The 16,358-nt window shown below is 53.0% G+C and overlaps 1 protein-coding gene across 1 annotated transcript in view; it reads left to right on the top strand.

Moving 5' to 3' along the window:
- Positions 1-16,358, top strand: part of PPP6R2 (protein phosphatase 6 regulatory subunit 2) — a 101,665-nt gene that overhangs the window by 25,693 nt on the left and 59,614 nt on the right. Inside the window, exon 2 of the mRNA XM_082043180.1 lies at positions 2,389-2,521. The gene's annotated coding sequence lies outside the window, so the exon portion shown is untranslated. The remainder of the gene's footprint in view (positions 1-2,388; positions 2,522-16,358) is intronic.

Here is a 16,358-nt window from a genome sequence, read left to right as displayed (position 1 = left end):
CCAAAGCTCCTGGGACACCGCTGAGACTCGGGCTGGTTCTGCTCTCCTGAAGCCAACACGCTTCATGATTTGCTCTAGAACCCGGGAACGCTGCCGGCTCCGTGCCGGGGCGCTTGAGGAGGATTTGCCGCGGCTGTGCGTGCCCCTTGCTGCCCTGCACACCGTGTTTGCCGTGTGTTTTACATTTCATAGCACACCTCAGCTTATGTTTCCTCTAAATTCCGTGAATACAGGGATGTTTCATCTGCTGGGTTTATTCTCCCTCCCCTGTTTCAGGAGATCACTGGAGATACTGGTGGTTATTTTGTGGTGAGTGATTTCTCCTGTTATTAATGAGACTTTTTAGCAACATAGAAACCTGTCCGCGGTTTGATTTCAAAACTGCCCTTCTGTACGGGTATAGTGTGCCAAAGTTTGGAACACAAGCTTGTGCGTTCAGCTGGTGAACGTGCGGTGAGCTTAGCAAAAAAATCACCATCACTAGGAGAGAGGGTAGAAAATATAAACTCTTATTTACTTTAATTACTTTATTGTGCTTTGTTTCAAATCATTTATCAGATAAAATAAAGCACCTGTCTCAGAAGACAATGAGGCTGAAATCTCAGCAGTAAGTGTTCATAATGTAAGAAAGTAATTAGCCACGTTACCCCAGTCTTTCAGCTGTGTTGGAATGCAGCAGATCCCATCGTCCCGCCACTCTTAGCTGGAAATGTATCCGGTAATTATTTCAGTTTAAAAATGGAAGACATTGAAGACAACGGGAGGTGCATATGGCACAAAAGTGTGGGTGGCAGAGGCTGCGTGGGGCCGGCAGCGCTGAGCGCAGGCGCTGCGCTGGTTCTGACCCAGCGCGGCGCTGGGCGCCGATGTCCTGAGTGGGAGCAGCACTTCAGTCCTCGCGCCTCCGCTGGGACCTTCGGTCTGCGCTGCGCCGCTTTACGCTCAGCTTATCGTTTGGAATGTTTAAAAGACTTTGCAGGACAAACGCTGGGAAAAAGGAAAGGAAGGCGTCAAATTTACAGACCTTAAAGATGTGCAATGAAATTGTGCGCGCTGTTCATGTGAATTAATTCCTTCAGGTTTGGGTGAATATTGTACCTCCAAATAAGTAATTACTGACAAGATGAGAAAAGGGCTTGTTGGTTGTGCTGGGGCGGGCGAGGCCGTGCTGCCTTCTCGGGGTTCTGACGCTGGGCCTTGCAGGGCTCTGCACATACGGAGTATTTGCCTTGGAACGGGAGTGTCTGTTTTGATCGGGATGGAGTGGGAACGTTATCGTTCTATGGAGGGGCTGTTACTTTCTGGTTGGTCCTCAGCCCAGCGTACAAAAGGAATAGCTGGATTTGGAGAGAGGCTTGGGTAAAACCCCGCTTGGGCAGGCCTGGAGTAGCCCAGCAGGCTAAACCAGGCTTAGTTCTCCCTCCTGGGAATCACCGGGAACCTGCTGTGAGCTCCGGCCTGGGGACAAGGACCAGGCCCAGACCAACCTGAGACGTGGGGATTGTGCTGCAGTTGTTCTTGGATGACATGAAAACGACCCCTGGGTTTCCTTCACAACCTCTGGGTTTCTTTTGAAGCCATGGCAAGAAAACAAGCGCGTGTTCTTGACTGAGGTCTGGGGAGCGGAGTCAGGGGCTGTTCATCCCGGCGCTGTCCCAGCTTGGGGACGAGGCCGGGCTTTGTGGGTGCTGTCCCAGCTTGGGGACAAGGCCGGGGTTTGTGGGCGCTGTCCCAGCCTGGGGACAAGGCCGGGGTTTGTGGGCGCTGTCCCAGCTTGGGGACAAGGCCGGGGTTTGTGGGCGCTGTCCCAGCTTGGGGACGAGGCCGGGGTTTGTGGGCGCTGTCCCATCTTGGGGACGAGGCCGGGGTTTGTGGGCGCTGTCCCAGCTTGGGACAAGGCCGGGGTTTGTGGGCGCTGTCCCAGCTTGGGACAAGGCCGGGGTTTGTGGGCGCTGTCCCAGCTTGGGACAAGGCCGGGGTTTGTGGGCGCTGTCCCAGCCTGGGGACAAGGCCGGGGTTTGTGGGCGCTGTCCCATCTTGGGGACGAGGCCGGGGTTTGTGGGCGCTGTCCCATCTTGGGGACGAGGCCGGGGTTTGTGGGCGCTGTCCCAGCTTGGGGACGAGGCCGGGGTTTGTGGGCGCTGTCCCAGCTTGGGGACGAGGCCGGGGTTTGTGGGCGCTGTCCCAGCCTGGGGACAGGTCTGGGGTTTGCCGGGAGGGCGCAGGGCTGGCGTGGAGGCAGTGATGGCTTTGCAGAGCGTCGGTCACCTCCAGCATGCTCAGGCCCTTCTTTGGGCTGAAAGGTCGTGTGGAAGTTGTTTAGGAAAAGAAAAATGTTTGGCCCTCAGTTCCCTTTGGTCAGTAATAACTGTTAAACATCTTTTCCAGGATAGAAAGCTTGAGAAGGAACTCGCACTGGATGAGAAGAATTTTCTGAAGCTGGGTATATTCCTGGAACTGTAACCCAAATGTTTCTCTGTCCGTGGAGAAGATTTCACGTTTGAAGTAACTCCCACTGAAGGTATGCTCGTCTGCCTTGCCTTTTTACGCTCAGCGATGACAACACGCTTTCTAGTGCTGTGTTACGTGTGCTGGTGGTTGCTAGTGACATTGTTGGTATTAGATCCGTGGAGTCATGTGAGAGGAGCTGTGGTGGCGCTTGGACGGTGCTGCCGAGGCCGTTTGGAGCTGGTTGTGTGTTGCTGAGAAGCTGCGCTCTGCTGGTGTGGAGCCTGCAGCCCACTCACGCTGTGTTGGTCAGGTTATCCCTAAAACCAGGTTTAACTGGGAAGTGCGTCTCTAAACTTGAGCTCTAATTGAGTGCGTGTGATGGACGGGAAGAAGGTGGAAGTTCTTTTCCTTTCTGGTGGCTGTCGACACTTCTGGGAACCCTTCTGGCTGTTTCAGATGGAAACGACGCGCACAAGGTTCTGTCGCTGGGGCAGTGAAAGTGAACAGGCTGTGGTTACTCACTGGTTTTTGTAAGGCCAGGAATGGGAAGCGTCCAGCGAAGCTGTTAAGCGGGCGGTATGAAGCAGGCAGGAGGAACTGCCCTGTCCCCCTGCACGTCGTCGCACTGGGGTTCGCTGCCTTGGCGCTGTTTGGGGATGGACCAGCTGCCGCTGGGCGCTCTGCCCGCCCCACCAGGGCTGGCGCTGGACAGCTCGCTCATTTTCCTAATGGTAATTCAGTTAGGAAGAGCTTTCTTCGTGCTACAAAGGCAAGAGATTTCACGTAAAGCAAGGTCTCCTGGGGGAATGGGTTATCAATTGAGGCATTCTTGAGGATGCTAGAAGAATGCTGGAGATCCCCAGTTTCATTGCAGAAAATCACAGGTTTAGGGTGAGCTGTAAATGGACGTGCTGGTGGAGCTGGTCATAGTTACGTTGCGCGTCACACCTGATGGTTTGAAACTGCTTAAAATTGTTCTGGAAGCCATCTAGGGACTGGAGCACATGTGTGGTACCCAGGCACTTGTAGTCAGCTATGCCAGTGAGATATATAGAAATAAAACGCAGTGGTGGCAATAGGAGCGTAGCCAAGTGACAGTCATCCCTGAGGCCCAGCTGGCTCGGGCTCCTGCCGATGGCGATTTGGTGTGTGGGGCAGCGCTGCCGCTGTCCGCGTCACCCGGACGGACTCTGGAACAGCGGTGGCTCTAAAACACACCAGGGGCCTTTCCGAACCTGCTCCCCGGCACTGCTGCAGCCAGCTGCGGTTCTGAGCCCAGCGCAGGTTCGGACTCCGTCACCGTCGATGGCAGTAAGTGCCCCAGGGTTTCTTCTTCCCCTGCAGAACGTAGTGTCTCATTCTGCCTGGTTTTGAGTTGGCTGCTTGATAACTCACTAAGGTGTCCCCATTCCTGGGTTTATAGGAAGCTGTAAATAACAGTCTGAATGGTTGACCTCGTTCATGCCTTTCTGCTGGGGTTTCTCTGAGCTGTAGGCTTGTATCAAGTCAGGTTTAATGCATCTTCCCCAAGAAGCTTCTCGTTCTGCTCCGTCTCGTTAAGGGAAGCTCATCAGACCAGCTGTACTCGTTCGAGCTCTACTGTATTTTCAGAGAGAAGGGAACCAGACCAGCACCCGAGACGCAAACACGCGATAGTCAAACCATGTCATGCCGTCTGTTTACTTGCTTGTTCCTTCTCGTAAGAACCTTTGACGTTACTTTTACCTTTTGACTGCTGCTCTGTATTGAGATCCTCAACAGCGGCTCAGAGGTAGTTTCCAAACAGCTCTAACAAACAGCGTGGGTTGTGATTGTGTGATCAAGTGTCACGCTTCTTCCCAGGCTTGCTGTGCATCCCCGAGCGGGGCTGCTGGTCCTGGCGTGGCGCTCGGGTCAGGCCAAGCACCGCGGAAGGAGGGAGGTGGATCTTTGCTGGGATCGTCTGAGCAGATTTGGGGGAAGAAGTTCCCAGAGCGTGGGATGGGCGGGCAGAGCAGTGAGTGTGTGACAGCTGCGCGGGGAGGAGACTTGTGGTGGGGGAGAGTGCGGGATACATCCCATAGAACCCTAGAACAGAATCATAGAATCATTTTGGTTGGGAAAGCCCCTCCAGGTCACGAGTCCACCCCTTCCCCCAGCCCTGTCCCTGCCCCATGTCCTGAGAACCTCCTGTCCGTCTGTCCAGCCCTCCAGGGATGGTGACTCCAGCACTGCCCTGGGCAGCCTGTTCCAATGCCCCACAGCCCTTTGGGGGAGAAATTGTTCCCCACATCCAACCTCAACCTCCCCTGGCGCAACTTGAGGCCGTTTCCTCTGCTCCTGGCGCTTGTTCCTGGGGAGCAGAGCCCGACCCCCCTGGCTCCAAGCTCCTTTCAGGCAGTTCAGAGATCAGAAGGTCTCCCCTCAGCTCCTGTTCTCCAGCTGATCCCCCAGGTCCCTCAGCCGCTCCATCACATTGTGCTCCAGCCGCTCCCCAGCTCCGTTCCTCTCTCTGGACATGTGAGATGAGCTGGGGACAGAGGGACGTTCTGGCTCCAGCACTGCTGCAGATGGGGCTGCCCCGGGACAGCAGACGTTGTCTGTCCCCCCTGCCATGGGACCGCAGACGCTGGTCCCATGAAGCTCCTGGCTCAGGAGGCCCCAGGCCCAGGGGGGAAGGATTTGCCAGTCAGGACACAGTGTGCAAAGTGCCAGATTCACGCAGTGTGATGCAGACGCTGCGCAAACACCTGCTGGTGATGTGGAGCTCCCCGGTGTGCCCACAGTGGAGATCTGGCCCGTGTGGCTGCAGGTGGGGTGGCCGCAGGTCCCCCAGGCTGCTCTTCATTAACTCTGTGCTGTTGTTCAGTGGCGGCTTTTCTCCCAGGATTAGAACTTGGCTTTTCTCAGCGCTGGGTTAAATCTGCCCCTTCACCGCCTGGCTGGTTACTGACGTGCAGCAGTTGTGCAGCAGTTGTGCAGCAGTTGTGCAGCAGTTGTGCAGCAGTTGTGCAGCAGTTGTGCAGCTGGCTCTGACACCTTTGGTAGGTCTAAGCAAACTCATTTTTTGTCACTGGTAAATGTTTCTACCTTGCTATTCATTTTTCTTCTGCGATCACTTACACCTTGAGCAGCACTAGTTCTTTGGGACCCTCTTTACTGCCTTTTTGTATTTTTTCTTAGCTTTTGATGTATTTTTGTGTGTTTTACCCAGCTGCTGATTCACAGAGAAGCGAGGTTTTCTGTTTGTCCCCGCAAAACGCATCTATGGGAATTCAGATCAACTGTGGGTCCTGCCGTCCTTTGTCCCTCTGCGGGTTTTTGTTGTGCATTTTGGCAATTGTGTAACAGTTTACTTAAAAACCTACTGTCAGGCTTCAGGTTCGCCAGGTTCACCAGAGCGGGACTTTATTTCTGCAGTGAGTTATTTGGTAGCTGTTCTGAAGGTGGAGGTGCCACCCAGTCCTGCTGGTGCGTTACAGTCCGGCTTGCAGGTATGTTCTACAAGTTCCGCAGATGCTGCAGTTTGAATTATCTAGATGTTTTTCCTCTCCGTCTGTGTAACAAAGCTTAAAGTCATTTATGCTTATAGAGGTAATAAAGGAAATTTTTTTATTAAAGCTTAGACGAAAAAAACCCACAAAACAACCTTAAAATTCCCCTTGGGAGTCGGTGGCTGTCAGGACTGAAGCTCCAGGCTGGATGGAAGGAGCTGGGCGGCCCCGCGGTGGCGCAGCGGCTCGAATGGCGCTTGTCCTTTGTATTTCTGTAGCACAAAGGATGTTACAGCAAAGTCAGAAGGATTCAAAAGTACTTTCTTTGTGGAAACAAGCAGGATAATGCACTTGTCTCAGCATTTCCATGTGTTTCCACTTAGTGACTATGTGGAAAGTCTTAAAGGTTTCCTTTTATCAGGAATGGGCTTCAGTCAGCAGCTCAGCCGCTCGGGTCGTTTCCTGCCCCTCCACGCTCCGTGTTGTTGGCAAATGCTGCGGGATTTTGGGGTTGATTCTTTGTGGCCATTGCCAGCGCAGCTCGGGGCCTCTGCTGCCTGCACAACGGGCTGCGCTCGCGGCCCTGGCCTCAATAATACACGTACAGCATTCACATCATACAGAGGAAGACACAAATTCACCCAAAGCTTCTGGGGGGAGCAGAAGCTGCAGTGTATTTGTGTCTTATGGCACCGAAGAGTCATTGCGAGGTGGGTAAGTTTAGTGATAAGCAGAACGGCTCCTCTTTGGGTCAGTGGGTTTTCATCCCGTTACCTTTGCGGACTCCCGTGCTGTTTTGTGGGAAGGTGGAGGTTCCTCTGCCCAGCCGGGCGGTGCTGGGGAGGGCGCTAAACGACACCCCCCGCTCTTAAATCCCTGATAAGTGGAAGGATTAAGTGAGGCAGAGTGAAACAGTCATTACAGACCTCACAGAGAACAGAGACCTGGGACGTTCTGCTTGAATGGGACAAAAAGTAGCGATTCCTTTGGATCATACATAGAAAACGTTATTCTATTTGTTTTTCAGCCTGTGTGCAGCCAGGGATTGCTCCTCTCGTTCTGCTTCTTCATTGAAGCCCCCGCACACCTTCTCTATATGAAAACATTCCTGCCGCGTGTTGTTGGCAAATAGCAGGTGTTCAGTTCCACACGGATCCAGCTCAGAAACGCTCTCCAGAAAGCCGTTAATCCTCCAAACCGGCAGCGCGTGGTTCCAGAGGACTTCTTCCCGTCAATCTTTGGCTTTTCCTTTAGTTAGGTACTCGAGTTCAGAAATAACACGAGCAGCTTTGGAGGGCTTGGGGAAAGCAAGAGCGGTTCCCAGGTGGGCGCTGCAGCACCCGGCAGCTGGAGCGGCTCTTTGGAGGACGTGTGGGCCTCCCCGGATTCAACCCCAGTGTACCGGTGCAGGCTTTGAATATGTACACTAGATGCGTGCGCTAGATGCGTGTGCTAGATGCAAACACTTAATGCGTGTGCTAAAAGGGGCAACAGTTCATCCCAAACCAGGAGCAGCTTTTGCCACTGCTGGGCAGTTCTTCCTCTTGCTCTCCAGCTGCTTAGCACACTCGCTCTTTTTTTTGCCTTTTCTCTCTTTTTTGCCTTTTCTCTCTTTTTTGCCTTTTCTCTCTTTTTTGCCTTTTCTCTCTTTTTTGCCTTTTCTCTCTTTTTTGCCTTTTCTCTCTTTTTTGCCTTTTCTCTCTTTTTTGCCTTTTCTCTCTTTTTTTCCTTTTCTCTCTTTTTTTTCCTTTTCTCTCTTTTTTTTTCCTTTTCTCTTTTTTTTTTCCTTTTCTCTCTTTTTTTTTTCCTTTTCTCTCTTTTTTTTTCCTTTTCTCTCTTTTTTTTTCCTTTTCTCTCTTTTTTTTTCCTTTTCTCTCTTTTTTTTTTCCTTTTCTCTCTTTTTTTTTCCTTTTCTCTCTTTTTTTTTCCTTTTCTCTCTTTTTTTTCGTTTTCACATTTCCTAGTTCGCTCTGATATTACAGTAAAGATGCACAGGACAGGGAAAGTGCTCCTTATGCATGAAGACTGAAAGTATACCTGGATTATTTAGCATGTAAATCAGAACATGATCTTAAGGAAGCTGCTCAGTAGACGGGTCGACCAGATAAAGTTACCTGTACCTGGGCAGCAGCCGTGCGGCTGCGGCTGAATTCCCGGCGTCGGTAGCAGCGTGGAGCTTGTTTGACATCTCGACAAACCCTCCTGAACCAAAAGCGAAGTGTGAGCAGCAGTGACTCTTGGCTGTGATTTGGAGACAATGACAAGTGTCAAGGTCGGTGATCGCTTCACAGCTCGTTAAAGCACTTGGGAAAGCAAAGGCGCCGAGTCCCTGCAGCGGGGTACGAGCAGCACGGCCAGCGGTGGCCCCGTCACCCCCATCCCATCACCCCCTGTCCCGTCCCACGGATGGGGCCGTCTGTCCCGTCCCACGGATGGGGCCGTCTGTCCGTCCCACACCCCTCTGGGCCTCCGAGCCGTCCAGGCCCTGCCGACCGTCCCCATTTTGCCGATGCAGCCGGGCCGTGGCGGTTCCCGCTGCCTTTTCCGCTGCAGGAAACCTGCGGAATGGACAAAAATCGTTACAGCACTTAGAATGAGTGCATTCATTTGTTTTTTTCCCCCTAATATAAGAGCTAGAAACAGCTTTAAAAGCAAACCGGCGGGAGTTCTCTTGAGCAGCAAGAACGTGAACCTTGGCCCTCACGTGTTTATTTATCCGCGTGTTCTCAGAGCCCGATTTAGCCCTTTTTTCGCTTGTTGTTGAAGGAAAGCGGAGCTGGAGGAGCTGTGGATCAGGGCTGTCTGCAGTGTCTCCGTGGCCTGGGCGGCTCTGGGCTGGCTCTGCCCGTCTGCCCCCTCTGCAAAGCTTATCCCAAGATATTTGCAGCTGTTAATCTCTTGCACAGCTCAGGGCTTCCTCCCTTTTATAAAACAGGAAACTTCAATATGAGCAGAGTACGCGAACTGTGGTGGACGGCGGGAATGAGCTCCTGGTGGCGTGAGGTGAAGGGAGGACAAGCAGGTAGTCGATGTGGCTGGTGAGATGAGAAAGTTCACGTTCATTTTGAATGATAACTATTCAGTTATGGTCCAAGGAGCACTTGTCTCTATTCCCTGCCCTGAGTTTATCCAGGGAACTTATCTGTCATCTTTAAGGAAAAGTCATCACTTCTACCAAATGCTCCTTTTTGTTCGCACCCTTTTGTTTTTAAATAAGTTTTATAAAGTTACCAGGTATTTCATTGTAGAGATCAGGTTAAAAATAACGACTGAGGCTTAACTCTGACTTGGTATGTATAGAAAAAGCTTTCCAATTTAATGGTTCCTAAAACTCATCTTAGAGCAGCTTTCTTTGAATTTATCTGTACACGGCGTGAAGTTTTAACTTCTCCCGCTCCTTAACTTGTCCCGTCCCCATGTGCTTCTGACAGAGTTTTAATTGGAGCGGTGATTTCACTGCGCACAAGGAGCTCGCTTGGCATCCACCACGTCGGTTGAGCTTTATTCCCGTCTTGTGCTTTCCAGCACATTTTCAACGTGCGCGGTGCTGCTGGAGAGGTTGTGCCCGTGGCTGCGAGAGCGGCGCTGGAGCCGCGGACGCCAGCCCCTTGTGCTCTATTGACAAGGCAGCGTGGGTGGCAGGAGGAACGATGCTCAGTGAACTCACACCGCCTGCTTTTTAGTCCTTTCCAAACAATTTGAAGCTCTGTGGTTGAAGGTCAGAGAACACTCTGGATTTAAGCCCCTGTGGGTTTGGAAAGGTTCGGCACAGCCATAGGGTGCGCTCACTGGTCCTTCTCAAACGGGAGGTCCCGGATGCGGCTGAAGGTGCTGCGTGAAGAGATGGGGCTGTTGAGCAGCAGGTGCGTGCGTTGTCCTCGGTGGGCGCCGCGTGTTGCCCCCCTGTCCTTAGGGCAGCTCAGGGCTTTGCTTTTTCTGGGAAGATCTGAGAAATAAAGAAATCCTGACCAAACAAGTTCCTGCATTTCCAGAAAATCATCAAAGCCTCTTCATTTACGGGGGATTGTCATCAGCCCAAAGCTGAGGCTTGGCTTCTGTTGGACTCCTCGCCTGCTGAGTTCATCAATTCTTCCCTTCTCAGCCCTGTTTTGAGGGCAGGGAGACCCAAGAGCGCATCTCCTGTGCCTGGAATGCAGGTGTCTGTATCTGGAGTAACTTGGTGCAAAGTCGTTTCCAAGTCGCGTGGGCAAAGGCAGCAGAGGTGGTTGGGGGATGCTCCCAGCGCTGAGGACACGTTCTGGGAGCACGTCAGAGGTGACATCGAAGGCCACCCCACGCTGTCATCTGCTGACACCCTGGGGGAAATGTGGCCGTTCATCATTTGACAGACTTGGAGTGAACTGCAGAATGGAAAGCTCTTTCAGAATGAAAACTACCAGACTGCTGGTAATGTCAGAACAGGCTATTTCATCATCCGCACCTAAGAAAAGGCAATTTGTTGAAATGTAACAATCTGAAGGACTTTTTTTCCTATTAAGGGTACTTATAAAGCCCATTCCCGCGTTCTCATCCCTGCAGCGCTCTGGGTCAGGCGGCTGCTTCAGACTCTGCTGTTGGGCCCCGGTGCTTGTAACATCCTTGAAACTCCCAGCACATCGGAGCCTTGTTGTATTATACTGTAGCGCTTTGCTGGACATAGAATAAATCACCTTAGATACCGAGAGGGCTTAATGAAGTGTCTGTGATGTGGCTATAGGCGAGTTGGTCTGAGTTTGCTCAGCAGACTTTTATAAACCTCAGGGAGAGATTTCTTGTGCTGCTTTCTATGTATCTGTGTTCGGTCCCTATTTCCTGACTTTGTGGAAAGTGCCGCTCAGACGTTGCTCAAACCCTGACGGCCAAGTCGTCTTCACCTAGAGACGAAGGTCACATAGATGAGTTGGAGTCGAGGAGCGAGGGAAGCAGGGTGGCCTGGTGGTGCCGGTTGAGCGTCTGTTGGTAACAGAGCAGTTATTGTGTTCTGGTTTAACTGTTCCTCATGCGGGAAGGGGCGCGGGAGGTTGGTGATTGTCAGGGAAGGACGGCAGGAGAAATCACAGAGCTCTGGACACGCTGTATTGTGTTTCTGAGCAGAAATGCCTGTGACAGATCGTGTTGGAATCTTGGTAGAATGCGCTAGAGCTGCAGAGCAAGCCTGGCCTTGAGTGCAAAGGTTAATGAATCTGAAGTCCTATTAGTTTAGTTTGTATCGGGATAATTGAAACTATCCCTGAGATGGTCCTATGCGACCTGCTCTGGTGACCCTGCTTTAGCAGCGGGGTGGGACTGGATGGTCTCCTGAGGTCCCTTCAACCCCAACCACCCTGCGGTTCTGGGACAGCAGGGTGACCATGAGCCAGCACTGGGCCCTTGTGGCCAGGAAGCCAATGGGACCTGGGGTGGGTTAGAAGGGGGTGGTCAGTAGGTCAGAGAGGTTCTCCTGCCCCTCTGCTCTGCCCTGGGGAGACCACACCTGGAATCTTGTGTCCAGTTGTGGCCCCTCAGCTCCAGCAGGACAGGGAACTGCTGGAGAGAGTCCAGCGCAGCCACCAAGATGCTGCAGGGAGTGGAGCATCTCCCGTGTGAGGAAAGGCTGAGGGAGCTGGGGCTCTGGAGCTGGACAAGAGGAGACTGAGGGGGGACTCATTCATGGGGATCAATATGGAAAGGGGCAGTGTCAGGAGGATGGAGCCAGGCTCTTCTGGTGACAACCAGTGACAGGACGAGGGGCAATGGGTGCAAACTGGAACACAGGAGGTTCCACTTGACTATGAGAAGCAACTTGTTGGGGTGAGGGTGGCAGAGCCTGGCCCAGGCTGCCCAGGGGGTTGTGGAGTCTCCTTCTGTGCAGACATTCCAACCCCTGGACACCTTCCTGTGGAACCTCATCTGGGTGTTCCTGCTCCATGGGGGGATTGCACTGGATGAGCTTTCCAGGGCCCTTCAACCCCTGACGTTCTGGGGTTCTGTGATTCTGTGTAACGCTCCCATTTCCAAAAGCAGCTTTTGCAGCAGCAGGGGGCAAACGTGCCCTGTGGCCTCAGGGAGCCCCGTGTTCCTGCGGGGGGGGGCCTGGGCCAGCCCTGGGTTGGATCAAATGGCATTAACCACCCGCAGGGCCCGGAGCCCAGAACAGACTCTGTTTGATGGTTGGGTGCGGGAAATGGTTGAAGTTGGCAGGGAGCATCACTTCTTTGTGGCCTTTTGTGTGTAAGTCTGCATTTGTTAAATTTCTTGTCATCGGATGCCCCTGATTTAATTTCTTTTCTTTTTTTCTTTATTGGGGTGTGCAGTGCCACAAATCGCTGGAGAAATAGGATGTGTTTCATCTTGCTGTTTTTTCATCTGCCTCTTCTGCCGTACAGTTATCTTGTATTCCCTACCTTTATTGGTGATTTCTGGTATGTAATATTTTATGACTTGGCAGTAGGTGTCTTAAGGTCAGCACATGCGGGAAACAGCGTCTTGAATCTTTGGAAGTCACTTCTCACGTTAGAAACCGTGTTCAGCGTTTATCGTGCCCCTCACACTCAGCCAGTCTCTGGCTGTTCCCTTGGCCCCCGGCCTGTCACTCAGTGTGTGTTTTTCACAGCAGCCTTTTGGAAGGAGGTGAAGTGCATTTTTCTTCAATTAACGATGAACATCTTTAATTATGTTACAGACACACTCGTTTGTTTCTTGATACAGCTCAAACTGGAACGTTCGTAGGGGTGTAACTCCATCATGTAGAGCTTTTCTCTGTCCCTCTGTCCTGGATTGTTCTAAATACATTCTCACGTGTCTCAGCAGATGGATGTTGCAAAAGACGGTGCGTGCTTCATGCAGAAATCCGTGTACTGCATGCGTGTTGTGCACGGGTGTCCCGCGTGTTGTGCACGGGTGTCCCGCGTGTTGTGCACGGGTGTCCCGCGTGTTGTGCACGGGTGTCCCGCGTGTTGTGCACAGGTGTACCTGTGTGTTGTGTCCCGCGTGTTGTGCACAGGTGTACCTGTGTGTTGTGTCCCGCGTGTTGTGCACAGGTGTACCTGTGTGTTCTGCACAGGTATGTTGTACACATGTGGCCCGTGTGTTGTATGCGGGTGTCCCGTGTATTGTGCACAGCTGTACTGTGTGTTGTACGCGGGTGCGCCGGGTGTTGTGCGCCGGGTGTTGTGCGCCGGGTGTTTTGCACAGCTGTACTTGTGTGTTGTGCACGGGTGCGCCAGGTGTTGTGCACAGCTGTACTTGTGTGTTGTGCACGGGTGCGCCGGGTGTTGTGCACAGCTGTACCTGTGTGTTGTGCACGGGTGCGCCGGGTGTTGTGCACGGGTGTACTTGTGTGTTGTGCACGGGTGTGCCGGGTGTTGTGCACAGCCGTGCTGTGTGTTGTACGCGGCTGTGTCGGGTGTTGTGCACAGCTGTACTGTGTGTTGTACGCGGGTGTGCCGGGTGTTGTGCACAGCTGTACTGTGTGTTGTACGCGGCTGTGCCGGGTGTTGTGCACAGCTGTACTGTGTGTTGCACGCGGGTGTGCCGGGTGTTGTGCACAGCTGTACTGTGTGTTGCACACGGCGTGCTGGGTGTTGTGCACAGCTGTACTGTGTGTTGCACACGGCGTGCCGGGTGTTGTGCACAGCTGTACTGTGTGTTGCACACGGCTGTGCCGGGTGTTGTGCACAGCTGTACTGTGTGTTGCACACGGCTGTGCCAGGTGTTGTGCACAGCTGTACTGTGTGTTGCACACGGCGTGCCGGGTGTTGTGCACAGCTGTACTGTGTGTTGCACACGGCTGTGCCGGGTGTTGTGCACAGCTGTACTGTGTGTTGCACACGGCTGTGCCGGGTGTTGTGCACAGCTGTACTGTGTGTTGCATACGGCGTGCCCGGTGTTGTGCACAGCTGTACTGTGTGTTGCATACGGGTGTGCCGGGGGTTGTGCACAGCTGTACTGTGTGTACGTGTCATGCTCCTTCCCCGCTGGTTTCGGAGGCGCCTCCTCCTCGGTCGGTGGTGCCGCCGGGGTGAGGGTCGTGGCGTGTCCGTGTCCCCGCCGTCCCGGTGCTGGAGGCGTTGCTGTTGGTGTGGGAAGTTCTTCTGGACCGTCCAGAGACTGCAGAGTCTCAGTGCGTTGGGAGTTGTGCTGCTCTGACTGGAAATGGGTTCGTTTCTCCCCGCAGTTAGAACCCGTTCTTTTCCACAGCTCGCACGCTCGTTATTTGGACTTGGTTTGAGAGCAAGAGATACCAGCCCAGCCCAGAGTTAATGTTTGAATTGCTCTGGTGTGAGAGCCGAGGCCGCTCTGAGCTCTGCCCACAGGTGTGAGGCAGCGAGGGAGGGGATGGACGGACGGACAGAGCCTGACGGACAGCCACACCGATCAATGAGTGTATTCCAGCCCATTAGCATCACGCTAATTATTTAAGGAGAGCTGGGACCTTTCAGTTTGCTCTTCCATTCTTCTCTTCGCTCTGTTTTTGTCAGAGCCCGGGGAGTCTTTGGTGCAGGATGTTTAGTTTGGCTTTTGCCATTTTGCAGAGGCGAGGAATTGCCTTGAGTATCTTTTCTTTCTATTTTATGTATATACTTACTAGTAGTTAGTAGTATTTTGTTATTTTATTAAGCTGTGTTTCTCTCAGTCCAAGTTCCTCCCTTCCCTTTGGATTCTCTCCATTGGGGGTGCAGGAGGGTGAGTGAGCGGCTGCGTGCTTGTGCTGCCCCCTCGGGTTCAGCCACCACGGGAGGGGATACAGAGGATAATGCAAAGGGCTTCTACAGGTCCATTGACCAGAAAAGGAAGATTAAAGAAAATCCACAGCTATCCCCCAAATAAATAAGCCAGGAGAACTGGTGATGGCTGACATGGAGAATGCTGGGGTGCTCAACAGCCTTTCTTGTGCAGTTTTCAGTGCTGATCCCTCTTCCCGCACCTCCGGAGGCCCGAACCTCACAGCAGTCTAAAGATCAGGGTTGAGACCACCCAAGAAACATCCCCAAGAGGTCCCAAGCTCCATCCAGGATCCCAGGGGAACTGGTGATGGGGTTGCCGAGCCACGGTCCACCATAACTGAAGGGTCCTGGCACTCGGGGCAGGTCCCAGTGACTGCACAAAGGGACACATCCCACCCAGAAAGGGTGGAAAGGAGGACCCTGAGCAATACCGACCTGTCAGCCTCGTGTCTGTCGTGGGGAGATCATGGGGCAGATCTGCCTGGGAGCTGCAGAAACATGGGAGACAGGGAGCTGGTCACAGGCAGCAAACAGCTCCAGCACGGGCACACGGAGCCCAGCCCGTCCTGCGGCCTCTGTGCGGGGACAAGGGAGGAGCTGCAGCCGTGGGCAGGGTGAGCTCTGCTCCGTGACAGTGACAGAGCCCGGGGAACGGCAGGAGATGTGCTGGGGAGGGGCAGTGGGACATGAGGAAAAGGTTCTTCCCCAGAGGGGCTGGACACTGAACAGGCTCCCAGGGAGGGGTCACGGCCCAACCTGACAGTGTTCAAGAGACCGGACACCGTCCTCAGACACACGGGGTGACCTGTGGGGTGTCACTGCAGGGACAGGAGCTGGACTCTGATCCCTGCGGGTCCTTCAGCCCAGGACGTCCTGTGGTTCTGTGATTCTCCTCGGTCCGTGTCTGGAGCAGGAGGTTGGGGAGACGAGTCGTCTCCCTTTCCTAAGCACGGCTTGTGAGCCCGGCTCCTGTACACCAGACAGCTTTCCTATACACCTGTAAAACATTCTGAAAAATGTCAAATTGACAGGTTTATAATAGGTATGAATTTGTAAAGTGACGTTTACATGTGTATTCCACATACATGCATGGAATCTATATGCATTTGGGTTAACTGTGCACCCAAACATGCTTATTTTAAGGCCTTTGTTGCCAGCTTTTCACTAGATGAATTCATAACTGAGCACAGTTAAAAATACCCGAGGCACAGTTTGTGAGGAACACGCTCCGCAGCCAAACGGTGTCACCGTCACAGCGCGGCACCCACCTCGCAAATTCGGATGCCTGTTCCCAGCTCCCAATTTCAGTGGCTTGGGTGGTCTCAGCAGCTGAGCGGACGGATGCGGGAGCTCTTGCTTGGTGCTAAAAAATAACATTTGTATTTTAAATTCCAATATATTGTTGATTTAAACAGTTTGAATTAGAAAACACTTCGTTGTGTGTCATATTTTATGCTATTTTGGGGGGACTAGTTCCCAAAAGACTGGGCAGCGGATGGACCGCGGGGAGGGCTGCGCAAGCTGCTGCTTTGGGTGCCTTCCCCCGTTTTCCCCCATTTCACCCCAGTTTCCCCAGCACCTCTGAGCTCGGGCCCGTCCGGATTCAAGCCCCGCTGTCCGTGGGTGGTTTACAAGGAGCAGGTGCTGGAGGTTCCACTGGGAGCGTTGACACCCCAGGTTTAAAAGGCCCTTTGTAAGGTGGTTTTCTAGACGCGGCGCCTGATCCGGA

Source organism: Streptopelia decaocto (assembly GCF_964273445.1).
Source record: "Streptopelia decaocto genome assembly, chromosome: 1".
Classification (NCBI taxonomy): domain Eukaryota; kingdom Metazoa; phylum Chordata; class Aves; order Columbiformes; family Columbidae; genus Streptopelia; species Streptopelia decaocto.
This window is presented reverse-complemented; position numbering and strand designations above follow the sequence as displayed.